Here is a 13,582-nt window from a genome sequence, read left to right on the forward strand (position 1 = left end):
AATCAGAGTTAGTAACCTCTCTGATTTTCCCACCTTACAAATAATAGGAACCTTATGAACAGAGGTCCCTAGGAGACTTGAGTCATGAAGACACAGCTGCCTCCAAGCCTAACCCAGGTCTTCTTGCTGGGACAGGTGTGACCTTTACAGTGTAGCTGTATCTTGGGATTCAGAAGTTGGTCCATGCTTCCACGCTTCCCTGTGATGTGCTAAAGAGTTGAAGGCTGGGCATTGCCCACAGTGGCACCCCAAGATGTTGGAAGCATATCCAGCTACAGGAGATGGGCATTAGAGGAAACCTATCTAATCCCAAGCTTTCTTCTCCAGGGATTCCAAGTGTGGATGAAATAAGTGTGAGGAAACCAAGCAGATCTGTGCACAGGAACAATGGCCAGGATGGTTCCCATCCATCCCTGCAGAAAACACCCAAGGTAATGTTTTGGCAGTCCCATCGTGCCCCCATTCACATCGGGGCAGCATTTGCCCACAGGTCCTGTCCTGATGCTGGGACCTGGAGATTTTCTGAATGTCAACAAGTTCCAGGCTGTATTTTTCTTACCAAAATTCTCCTTTGGTGGGTTTTCAGCACAATTTAATTTCTCATGAAAATACTCAGCTTTCCACAGGAAAAAAACCCCACAAAAACAACTTTTCTGATGAAAAAGTGAATGACAGAAAACTCAAATACTTTGGCTAAGAACCAAAATGTACTTAGTTGCTGTCTAAATATCCCTAAAAATTGAAAACTAGGTAGTTTTTTCCCCCTCCATCCTTATTTGAGAAAAAATGCAGTGAAACATTGGCATTGTCTCCTGTCCTGCCCGGTTCTAAGTGACGGGCCAAGGACAGGTCCTGCTGTTTTCCCTGGCGGTGGGAGATGTTCTCAGGTGGAGTCAGGTCAGGTGGAAGTGAGGGCTTTAATTTTTCATGACCATACAACCAGAACAAGCAAGAGAGGTGCGATTCCTCCTGCCATGACAGCTCTGCCCTGAAAAGCACAGTTTGTTGGACCATTGTCAGAAGCTAGGCTGAATGCTGATCCCTTATAATTTCCTTTTTTATGCTTTTCTTGTGGAAAATGTTGTCTGTTTTGTAAAAAATATCTGGAAACTTGGAAAACAAATTGATTAAAAGGGAAATTCTCCTCCCTCTTTTTCTTCCAAATGTTGGTTTTCTGTTTTCTTGGGAATGCTGGCAAACTGGAGAAAATCCCAATTTAGCCAAAACCACTGGAGCATTTGTGTGTTGAAAAAAGCACTCACAAACTCTGCAGACACTCTGTGGTCATGTGTGCACAGCCTCCAGTACTGCTGGGCTGGGATGATTTTGCTTCGCTCATTTGGTTCCAAGACGCAGGAGCCGTCGATCCAAGGTGCTGGCACCTTTGACATGAGCTTGGAGGAGCAGCCAGAGTTCAGCATTTGATTTGTAGTGAGAGGGCTCCCGGGACTTGGGGAGCATGTCATGAAAATGTTGGAGATGATAGGTACTATTTACTATGTTTCTTATACAGAGTAAATATTTTTGCATACCCGTTTGCACTCCCAAATCCAAGGACCGTGGTCACTGTTGCTGTGGGAGACTCCCACGCTCTTGAGCAAGTGCTTTAAGACATTTCTATAGAGTTTAACCTCTGCTGCTGGTGGGAACCTCACCCAACCCTTACAAAAGGCTCTCCTGACCTTCACCTCATTAACAGCACTGCAAAAACGAATCCTTCTCTTCCACCTGCCTCTGGCTGTTCTGTCGGGGGAAGCTCCTCTCCCTCGTTGTCTTCACTGCTGGGAAAAGGTAAAGCTGAAAAATGGGTATTGTCTACTGAGCTGCTGACATGCAGAGAGTGAGTGAGAAGAAAACCAGGCTCTGCTCCCAATTTGCTTAATCGTCTCTCCTGCCCAAGCTGTTTTGCGGGGCTGTCTGTCCTGCAGGGACGTTTCCTGCATGCGTGGCTCTGCTGAGGGTGTCATCACAGCCGGAGCACGGGTGGTACCGACTCAGCAGGCACCAGCCACAGGACAGAGGGATAATACAAATAATAATAATAATGGGATCATTTGCATTGCTCTGTGCCTTTCATGGAGCACATCAAAGTGCTTGACAGACACTTCAGAATTGATCTGGGGATTCTAATTAAAGGCAAACAGGAGGAAAAAAACCCCAACCAACCAAACAAAAAAACCCAAACCCAAATCAGCTTTGCATCCTTTCCTCCTGACTGCCTCCTCCTCCCCATTTTGGGAAATGGGACTGTATCCCAGCACACCCCCCTCCATAACCAGCTCTCTGTCCCACCACTGGCAGGAGCACTGGTACCCAGGGAGGATGAGGGGGAGTAAGGCTCATCTCCAGCTCCTTCCTCTCGCCGTTCCAAGGGGCCAGGCAGGCAGCAGTGCCCTGCTCTGGTTGGGGTGTCAGGTAGGAGCAGAACCAGGGACAGATTATCTAGGGATGGGCAACCTGGATACTCTGACAGTCCTGTCTACTTTGTGCATTTCTTCAGTGCTGGACTCCATAGAGGTCAGACCTGTGCTCAAACTACCCTGTGCTACAGTGTGTTTAGGTATTAGCCTTTCCTTTGGATTTGTTTTGTGTTCCAGTGTAATTGGCCCTTCAGCTCATTCCCTTTAATAGGACAGTGGTCCTGTCCTCCTATTTCCATTTGCAAGGATCATCTGCCTTTGCTCATGGTGTGTTCTGCACACCTTGGCGTTTGCATCGATTCCTCACTGATATCCTCCTAGCTGTGCCCCATCTCAGGATGCCCTGAGGTTGGAGGTGCCTGGTGCCGTGTCCAAAGCCCTGCGATTTCCAGACAGGGAGGTGCCTCGACATGCTCCTCTCCACCTGTGAGGAGGTCTGTAAGCAGGATGGATATCAGTGTGCCCTGCCAGGAGATGAGTAAGGTGGACGGTGGTGGGTAATTCCTGTCATCCCTGCTCATGTGCTGATCTGTTTGTGTAAACCTCTTCACTTCATTTATGGCCAACACATTCTTTATTGTCCATATGGTGTAGATGTACATGAACAGCTTAAAAAACCAAAATCGTCCTGTCCCAGCATCCCTCAGATATGAGCTGGGGACCAAAACCCTTCAAGGTAATGGTTCCAGAAAAGTCAAATATAGCAAAGAAGTGACTTTGGAAGAACTTTGCTGGAATTATTAATCATGGAGTACAGAAAATGACTTCAAATAATGTAATACAAATATTTAATGAAAACTATGTATATAATTTTTAAATTAATGGAAAAAATAAATCGCTTTTAATTCTGTAATTCCTGCAGCCCTCCCGTATTTCCATTTCGACAAGCACTGATGGCAGGGTCTCAGCAAGGAGTGAACAGTAGCCTCCAGGAAAGGGCTGTCATTGTTTCTCCCATGAGGAGAAACAGCTCTTGCCACCTGCAGTGAAGGTCTTGGCTGACCTTCAGCCCTCTCCTCCTTGTCCCTTCCACCACCCGGGCACAGAGCTCGACTGCCAGCACACGAAGGGTCTCCAGTCCCACTATTCGCACCATGACTTGCCGAGGTTCCAGTTACACAGCAGAAACATGTCCTGCCGTGCAGAAACATCTCTAAGTGACTTCCACCTCTGCCAATGAGACGTGGATGTGCAGGAGGGTTGATGGCTTTCTCCATGCTGAGGAGCTGTGAGCTGGGGGGTCCCCTCGATGTGCTCCCCAAACCCAGCAGGACTCCAAGGGCAAAACTGGTGGTCTGAAGACATCAGTGCCTAATAGGTATGTGGTGCCTGTAGGTAGGAAATGATTTTTAGGAAAGAGAAAACTCAGCGTGCTTTGTGCACCCGTTCTGGAAGGGTGCAGTGTGTTTCTAAAACTAATCTTTAACATCTATTTGTTTGTGCACTGGTTAAGTCCAGAGGAATACAGCCACATCAGCTTTGCTGTATAAAAGTAATTTATGAATTTATCCACTTCTTAACTTTCCATGTGCTGTCACATTTTTATTTTATATACAAATAAAAATATATTGGTGAGGAATGAAGTGCAATAGCTCCAGAATGGATGAAAACAATTTCACCAGCAGAGAATGAGGTGCAGGGGCTCAGCTGCATGTGGGAATCCTTGGTCTCCTGTTAGTCAGCGGGGAATGAATCCTTCACTCTAACTAAATAAATAAAGAGACCAACTGCCTTGGAAAGAATAACATGTTGTATGTCAAAATATATTTGAATGGGCCCATGCCAGCATCAAGCTATAAAACACAGTGCATGGGGGCTTAACTGCTCCTGTGTTCAGAAGCTTTCACATTTCTCTGTTCCTCAGAAATGTTCCTTAAATAGGTAAGCAGTGAAAATGAACTTTAAAAAGCTGAGTGTATGGCTCTGCTCCTTAAAAGAGAAGAGCAAGAGCTCAGAAAAGGCTGATGGGGAGCAATGGAGTCCGTGAAGGCAATGCCACGTGGAGACGAGGTGGTAAAGCACGGGCAGGGCTGGTGGCTGGAACAGGGCGGGAGGATGAACTGCATCCACTGCACTTAAGCGACATGCAGCAGTGGGGCTGCAGCCCCTATAAACATATTTAAGTACATTCCTGGGTGCCTAGTGCGGGTATTGAGGAGCGAACAGGTCAGTGTGGGATGTCAAAGGCCATCGCGGGGCCAGGAGGAATGCTCCAGCTGCTGGGTGGGGCTTGGATCACATCGCCCCAAAGCCCTGATGTTATCACTGCTGTGAAGATGCAGTTTAATTCTAGTGATGCAAGATAGCACAGAAAACAAATCCCTGCTCAGGCACGTGGCTTAACGCTGGACCAGGGTGGAGAGCCCTGAAAGGATTTTGCAGAGTACCCACAAGTTTACTGTTTTCCCCACAGGTTAAAGGAATAATTTTGCTCTGGGATGTCCATGCTGGCAGTGCAAAGGGGCTAGACAGTCATCTTGTATTCTGGGGCAATTGCCTCAATCATAAACCAGACTGAGCTGGGCAGAAACCAAGAAGAGAGTGTACAGATCACAACCCAATGGTTATTAAAGGGGTTCAAAGTTCCTACAATTGATAAGGCAGGAGGCCCAGCTGATGGAGATCCTGGCTGTTAAATGAAAGGGGGATAGAAATTGGATAATCTGCACCAGATGCTTGTATTTTTTTACAAGCTCATTCACTTCAGACGAAATCATTGCAGGCTGGAAAGTAGCCAGCTCCTGCTACTAAAGGGAGCATCTGGAGGCAGTCCCAGCAGGACGCAGACGGAGGACCTTCCCTGTTTTCTTATCACTGTTGTGAAACAAACTGTCACTAAAAGGGAAGCAAGGCAAGCTTCTTCTGATGCTTGGGGAAACAAAATGCCCGAGACGTGAGCGGTGATTCCTGCAGTAAATTATGACCTCGGAAAAGCTTTCTGATTCTGGCTGTCTCCAGGTCTGTCTCCAGCACAACATGCTGGAGTTGAGATGGACTTTGTACCTGTTTGCGAAGCTTCCAAAATGAAGAAAAAACCCCCCAACTTGTCTGTTCTTTTGGATGGAGAGAAAACTGCAGTTTTTCTTGCTGTGTTTTCATCTATTTCTGATAGAAATCTGATGGATGTAGCACTTGTTTTTGCATTTTAATGTCAAACAAGTATCCACTGCTGATTAATGCACATTTGAACATATCCAGACTGCCCACCTCTGAGGGATGGAGGCTGCACCCTGCAAAGTCCCCCTGAAAAAAAATTTTCTTCATGTAATCATAATCCATAAGTGGGCCTTATAAAAAAACAAAACCACAGATTCTAGACCCAAAAATAATCACTTGCAAATTACCGCAGAAATACAGATTGGGGTTGTGAACACCCAAAGGTGCCAGACAACAAATGAGACTGCTCGGCATCCTTACAGCTGACCCCTGTGGTTCTGATTGCTTCACTGGAGCAGGTTGCCCAGAGGTTGTGCGGGCTCCATCCTTGGAGATTTTCAAGACTAACTGGATAAAGCCCTGAACAAACTTCTCTGATCTTGCGGCTCACCCTGCTTTGAGCAGGAGATAGGACTAGGGACCTCCTGAGGTCCCTTCCAGCCTAAATTATCCCATGACCCTATGGTTATCCTTCCTTCCAAGGCCATTGCCTTAGTCTTTTCCAGGCCTCCAGAAATCCACTCCTTCTCCAGGTGCTCTTGGAGACAGGAATCAGCAGCTCTGAGATGGCTCAGACCTGCCTGAAACACTCTGGGCTGAATTTTGTCAGGTTCAGGTAATGTGAGAATCACAAACTTATATAACTCTTCACTACTTTTCCCTGTTTCAGCCTGATTCCCATGGCTTTGCTGCTCTTGCCAGCTGCCTGAGCAGTCTGGCTTTTTGTAAAGACAGAAGAAAAGCATTAAACATTTTACTTTGTGTCCTCTCTTGGGAGTTTTCCCTACCCACTGAGTAGAAGACCAGTTTTTCCCTTGTCTTCCTCTTACATGCATACAGAAGGGCTTCTCAGCACTCCTCATGTCCCCTGCTGATTGTTTCTCTTTTTCTGCCCTGCTCTTTGTTTTTACATCTGTAAATGTTCCCGTTATTGTTTCACTTTTTTCTTCCCAAGTTGACCCAGTTTCCATTCTCTCTGCTTGTCACTGAGCAGCTTCTCTGCATTCGGATGGTTTGACCTAATACCCTTAATACAATTCACTTGTGGTACTACTACAAGTACTCTTGAATGCTTTTCTCCTTAGGTTATTTTTTTCCACAAAAACTTACTTATCAAGTTAACTTTAAGACCACTGTCTTATTTCATGGTCTTTCCTCCATCTCTTCCTAGGAGCGTTAATAATTTCACAGCCATTTCTGAGCTCCCTCTAACAAATTCCGTTTGTTTGCAGCTGTTTGATATGGAGTGTAATACCTGCCACCTATCCTCCAATTTCTGAGGATACGGAGTGGAATTTTTCAAAGAGGAGAATAGAGGACAGCAAATTACCAACAGCAACATATGAATTGCAAATAATGAATAATGAAAAGCAAATATTTGGTTGGGCACACACAACCCAATTCATGAATGAATGAAAGCAAACAGCCACTCCCAAAATATCTAAGCAAACAGAAACCTGCTGACATAAATATTTGCAAATAGCACATGAGAGGCTCAGCCAGAGGGTTTGCAAACACTGCCTGAAAACACTCCAGCAGGCCCGGAGAGCCCTGGATACAGCTTTAACCCTGGCACTCCCGTCTTTGGGATTATCCTTTTCCCCCCAGTTACATTCCTCATACTCCTTTCCAGGAAAGCTACTGCCAGTCTCTCTTCTTTGCTTGACTGTCTGAGGAAGAATTCCCCTTCTAGCCCCTAATGCTAAATTTTATGAAAAAAAAAAAGGGAGGCAGAAGGATGAGACTATCAAGAGCTTCAGTGGGAACGCATGAAGCTGGGCAAAACCTCATGAGGGTGAGCTGGGTGCACTGGAAATGGACAGGATTTTTTCTAGTAAAAAGTGCAAATCAGTTTTGTCATAATTGAATTTCAATTGCCAAAAATGCCATTTTCATTTTTCAGCCAAATGGTAGCAACCAAGATGTCATCCAGATACTGCTTAGTCAGCAACACTGAAGGACTCTCTTCCTATCAGCCTGTTTATTCTGGTTATCCATTCTTCAGCCCCTCCATGTCACAACCCAGTGTGGCTGCCTCATTTAAAAGAAGCCAAGGCATCCTCACTTTCGAATGCATAAAGATCAATTCTTAGGGTTTTCTTTCTTCACTTGATTTACAGCCCAGTAAAGTCACTGGGAAAGTGTTGTTTGAAGTGACATTTCTGGGCCAGTGCCCACATGGATTACTGAAGCTGGCAGAAACTCTTTGGGAGAAGAAAAAGTACTTCTTAGCATCCATTGCACTGTTAGTACTGACAGAGATGCCTTCAGTGAGTTCAAAGCTCACTCGCAGGGCAAAGCATCCCAGTTCAACGGAGAAGCATCCCTGCCTTTCGCCCCAGCACATGTCTGGGTATAGAACCTGCCACCAGTGCCATGGCTGCAGATCACCCAGTGTGGCATGAGCAAGGTGAAACTCTTCAGTGGTGATCGTGTCAATAGGCATGTAGTGACCACCAACAAAGCTGGACACTACTACTGCGGGTTATGTCCAAAGGTACTGGCAGCCTGAAGGACCTTGTCACTGCCCAGTCTCTGTGGCTTCAAGTAGCTCTTTAGGTGTCTTCCTCTTGATTTTACTTTTTCCCTTTTGCTCCTTATGTTAATTTCAAAGCCTTCAAACCGGGAGGAATGTTTAAAGGACATGAGAACGCCGGAAGATTTAGAAACTAGATGAAAAAACCTTAGGATGAGACTGTACACTGGCTCACATCTCGTCTGACTCAGACTGCATTCAAAGACCCCAGAGGCCAACTGAAGATGCCTCGTGGACTGCAGAATTCATGCATCCATCAAAAAAACCACCAGCAAAAAACTAACTATAGAGAAAAGTAAGTTATACAGTGACAAAATGCAAATTAAACAAGTAAAAAGTGTTTCCAGAGGAACTCTCTCATCTCGAGCTAGGAAGAACGGACTATCATACCCAAGGGACCACGCAGAGCCCACACAGCCCTGGGAAAGGAAATGTTGGAAAACAAGTCTATAACGTTTGGAGGTACTGAATGGAAAATAGTAATGCAAAATGACAGCTCTTAGCACAGACTCCTCTCCACCCTGCCTGCAATTATATCCCCTAATTGCAGAGTATTGGAACAGCTCCTGTGTGCTAAGAGAGTTCATTTCAGAGCATCTCTGTGTGTCAATACCAGTCCTACTGAACAAGGGAAGAGAGCCGTGTTGCTTGTCCAAAGCTGTACCCCACTCCATGGTTAAAACAGGCATCACGTGTGGAGCTCCTGGCTCCCGTGTATGGCTGGGGACGTGTTACTGCAGGCAGGCTGCCTGCTCCAGCAACAGCACCCCAGTCTCCACTTCAGGTCCAGATTCAGGGATACACAGCTGTCTGGGCAGAACATCAGCATTTTCTGTCTCACACTTCGAAGACACTAATTAATAAGGTTGTTATTTCTTCTGAAGATGAGAAAACTCAGATAAACAGAGGCTTGGTGTCTCAATTTTGTTGATACATTTTTGAATGCGTATTTCCACTGGCTATCCTGTGCAGGGACCTGAAGCATGTGAACGGCGCAAGTGGCATACAAAGGAGAGAATAAGTACGGACCACAGCAGAGGAAGTTATTCGGGATTTCTTCTTCTTGCAGAGACCCCACAAACAGCTTGTGAATGCTCTTCACTACAAAAATCTGCCAGCTTTCTGTGGGTGGCAGTGAAGCAACAATTTTCACTTCTCTACCTCTTCCTTCCCCAGAGAAAATATTTTTTTGGGAACACATTTGATTTTCAGAAGTCTAAAATTGTCTTCAAATGCCACACTTCACAATGTGAATTGCATCTCACTTTTGTCTCACTTTATAGGGTCTTCATTTTAATACTATTAGTTTATATGATTCCTTGACAGAGCAGTAATAGAGTGGGATAATATGTATGGCTGTCAATGTCTTACAGAATAACTGAATAAAGTCTTTTACATTCAGTAAAATTGTATCTGGTTTTATTTTATTTTCAAAACCACTGAGAACTGATTGAAACACCTTATATTTTTTTCCAAGAGGCAGGTGTCTCCTGGCCATTGGGACGAGTCAGACTGAAAAATCACAAAGTGGTCTTTGGTGTCATCATTCAGGCTCAGCTCCTCTCCCTCCAGCATGTAATAACATCTCTTTTATCCTTCCCTACAAGCCCTTTCATTTCTCTCATTAACTTAGCAGCTTTGGGCTGTCCCATTCTCATTTTAATGAGAGCTTTCTTCATATTGGGAGAGTAAACCTGTGTACATCATCAGGTTCATGAGAGTCTCGTTCAAAACCCCTTGATAAGGGCTGACTTCTAAATAATGCTACGTGCCCCAAGAATACCATATCACTCAATGGGAATAACAGTTGTCCTGAAACAACACTAACATCTCTCTGCCCTTCATTTAGGAGTCTGTGCCAAAGCATCCAGCAGAACATTTTCAGGTCAACTGGTATGGCCAGTCCCCTTCCTTTTAGGATTTACACTACTTCACCTTGACAATGACTTCAACCACAAGACACCGCTGCATGCAAACAGTGGGTCTACATGAAGTCCTGACAGCAGGCGTGGCAGAGTTTTCCACAATGATTTGCCCTCTGCTCGACATGTCCTCTGAAGGCTGCGAGTGACAGCTCCATCATAACGACAGAGCCACGAGGTGGCAAGTCGCCAATTTAACTCCAGAAGAGTTGAATCTCACCGAATAAATTCCTCCAGCTGGCTCCCACCTGAAATGAAAACTGTCACAGTGGATATCACAGTGGATATCACTGTCACATGGGGATATCAGGTATCCCCATGATACCTGTCAGTGTATCAAGAGACGCCATCCTGGAGGGCATGTGGTGCCGATGGGGAGCAGGACTTTGGGAGATGGAGAGGTCAAGCACAGGATGTGCAAAACATGATGGCATCCCTCGGGGTACCCATCCCCTTGCACAAGCTCTGCGAGGCAGCGATACAGCACTGCAAACCTCAATTACAAGCCAGGATTAAAAGGCTGTATGAGAAATCATCATGGGAAACTGCATCAAGACAAGCCATATGAAAAAAACAGATTTATGGAATTTATTGGTCCCCCTCTATCCAGACTGATAGTTATTTCATTAGAAAGTAATTGTATTTGTCTGACATGATTTACTCCTCGCAAACTCAGCCTGACTCACACCTTTTCAAAACACACTTTCCTAAATGTATCCTGAAGCTACCCAAAGACAGCAGCTTCTCAGGTTCCTTTTCACAGGGGTTTGGCACCATGGCTGCAACTTGCAATTTCCAGTAAAACTAATTATCTGTCAGAACAATATGGAATCTCACTGGCACCTTTGGTATTAAATATTATTAAAACATAATGATCATTAATGACTCTTTGATTCCTAACTTTGTATCTTATTTAGGCATGCGGTCCCCAAACATTTGGGGCTTTGCTCTGTCGTATTGGGAATGTCTTAGTGGTTAATATTTGCTGTAATGAATACAGGTGTGAAGAAGGCATTGGTACTTCACACGCTACTCTTTCAGTAACAAGTAGTTTCCTACTTTCCTGCCTCCTAACAACTCTAGTGATTTTCTCGTTGTTAAGATCACTAGATTATGACACTGATTTAATATGTGTTACACTGGTGATAATAATAAGCAGCATTGTGCATCATTACATCTTAAAATATTCCCCCCAAAGAGGGTAACACACACAATTTTACAGCAAACCAAAGCATAGAGCAATGACAGACCCGTGATGCTGCTGCAGAACAGCTGCATAATGTAGAGCTAACCCCCAAATTTCAGGGTCAGCTGCCACACTAATTGCTCTCTTTAGAGAAATTGGGGGGTTTAGACAGGGTCATGGTCTCAGCACTGGTCACTGCATAAACCCATAGTCAGATACAGCCCCTGCTCCACAGTGCCTCTTTGTGCAGTTTGAGATTAGGAGTGGAGCATGAGGGGTAATAACACTGCACAGCTCCTTGGACAGGTATTTGTGACTTACTTGTCATTTAACACTCACATTTCAACCCATCCCTGCCAGGGATACCCACCTGAATTATCACGGTGGCCATTTTTAAAGATCCTGGTGACTTCTTGAAGGGCAGCTTTGCAGACTTTGCTTTACAAAACACAATTGCATTTCCTTCTCACGCACTTGCCAGCTTCACATAGGAATGTAAAAAGATCCTCAAAGGAAAAGTTCCCACTTTTCTGCAAGAGAAGAGTCTAGCTGGCGATTCCCAAATGATGGTTGTCCCCTGGTGATAACCTTGAGATGCTGTATTGCAACACTCTCATGTGCTCTGTGGTTCCCATAGCTCATTTGAATGCATCTGATCGGTGTATGGGGTGCTTTGGATCCTGTTATGAAACCTGTAATCCTCATGAGCAATGAGACACTTCACTCCTGGTCCTGGGTCCCACCCCCAGCCATAGCCACCAGGAATTAGGCATTCTCCCATAATCTGTGGTGTCTCTAGACCCCAGCTCTTCTGGGCAGTGGGAACAAAGGCATCACTCCGTTACTTCTGCATAGACTATTATAAATACACCAAGAAGGGTGAAATGATCAGACAGAAGGATTATAGATTATTCTGGGGACAAATATCCATATTCTTACAGTGTTTTACATGACAGGTAAGCCAACATTGCCCAAGGATGCATCCTGCTATGCTGCTGCATACTGGCCATGTACCCTCATCTCAAGCCTTTCTATCTAGACAAAAAAGCTCCTGAATTCTTAAGCAGCTCTAATGGAGGAGACCACATATCGCAGAAGAACTGGGTAAAGCTTCTCAGTGCAGGAGGACCCTATCAGGCACATGGATCAGTTATGCCTGACATTCATTAGCCTCAACTAGGACATGAGCGATATTTGTTCTTACATTAGGAAGAATTTTACTGGAGAAAGGCCACTTACAACATATTTCTGGAGTGAATCAATCACTTTAATTAGACTAGCCAATATATCTGCAAAAATCCCAAAGATGTTTTCAAGAACAAAACCCTTTGTCCATCATGGGTCTCAAAGAGCTTAGTTTTTTCCCCATCTGCACCGTCAGTCTGTTGGAAACTGCCACCTCTCTTTGTACCTTAGCTTCACTGACACCCTCATGCTCACTCCTATCACAAGAGTGCTTGTACAAATACTTTCTCTTGTTCTGTTCCAACCTTGTATATCTTTAAACTTTCCTTTGTTCTTCCAGCTAGAGAGAGCAAACAGGAGCTCACTTGGTATGCATCCATCTGCTCCAAATACTTTTCCTTCCCTTGTGCTTGTGTAACAAGACTCTGCCGACTGCATCACACTCATCTCCATAGTAACTTGGGAAAATGCTTTCTCTCCGAGTGAAGAACTGGACAGAAGAGTTCTTCTCTGAACAACCATGAGTGCCACTGGAAGGCCCACCAGACATCAACAAAGCACCCAGCCTGTAGGACCGAAGCTAACAGCAGGGCTTCAGGAGAAGTTCAGGCAAATAAATGTTTTCCTGAGACTTGTAGTAGGATGCCTGAAGCCAGAACAAGATCTCGGAGGAGCAGGACTTTGTGTAGGAGCTTGCTCCTGGAGGGAACTTAGAGGAGATGAGGAAAGGGAAGAGCATGAGGAACATCCTGAGGATTTTGCTGACACTAGAAGCATTTCACTCAAGTTATCCATGAGGAGACTTTTATTTTCAGGGATTGAAGAGGAGGAGATAGAAAAAAAAAGGGATAAAAAAGAAAAACACCAGCTGATTTGCCCAGCCCTAGATGACTCACTTTATGCAGTGCTTGTCTGCAAAGCAGTTCCTGCAGCTACCAGGGGCATCTCCATGGTCTTTGTGAAGCAGGACCTGGCTTCCTAGAGTATCCCAGTCTCCAAAGTGATCAAGGCACAAGTCAAGCAAACTGCAGCCTGCCACCTTGATACTCCCTAGAGAGGCGGGGACAAGCCAGCCTTACCCAGATGGCATATCGCTGCTCCTGCCTTCAGAGCTCCCCACTGCTGTGTCTACTGTCCTAGAGGAAGGGGAGGAAGAGCTCTTGCATGCAGGGTTGTG

This window comes from Pygoscelis adeliae, unplaced genomic scaffold (assembly GCF_000699105.1).
Source record: "Pygoscelis adeliae isolate BGI_AS28 unplaced genomic scaffold, ASM69910v1 Scaffold403, whole genome shotgun sequence".
NCBI lineage: Eukaryota > Metazoa > Chordata > Aves > Sphenisciformes > Spheniscidae > Pygoscelis > Pygoscelis adeliae.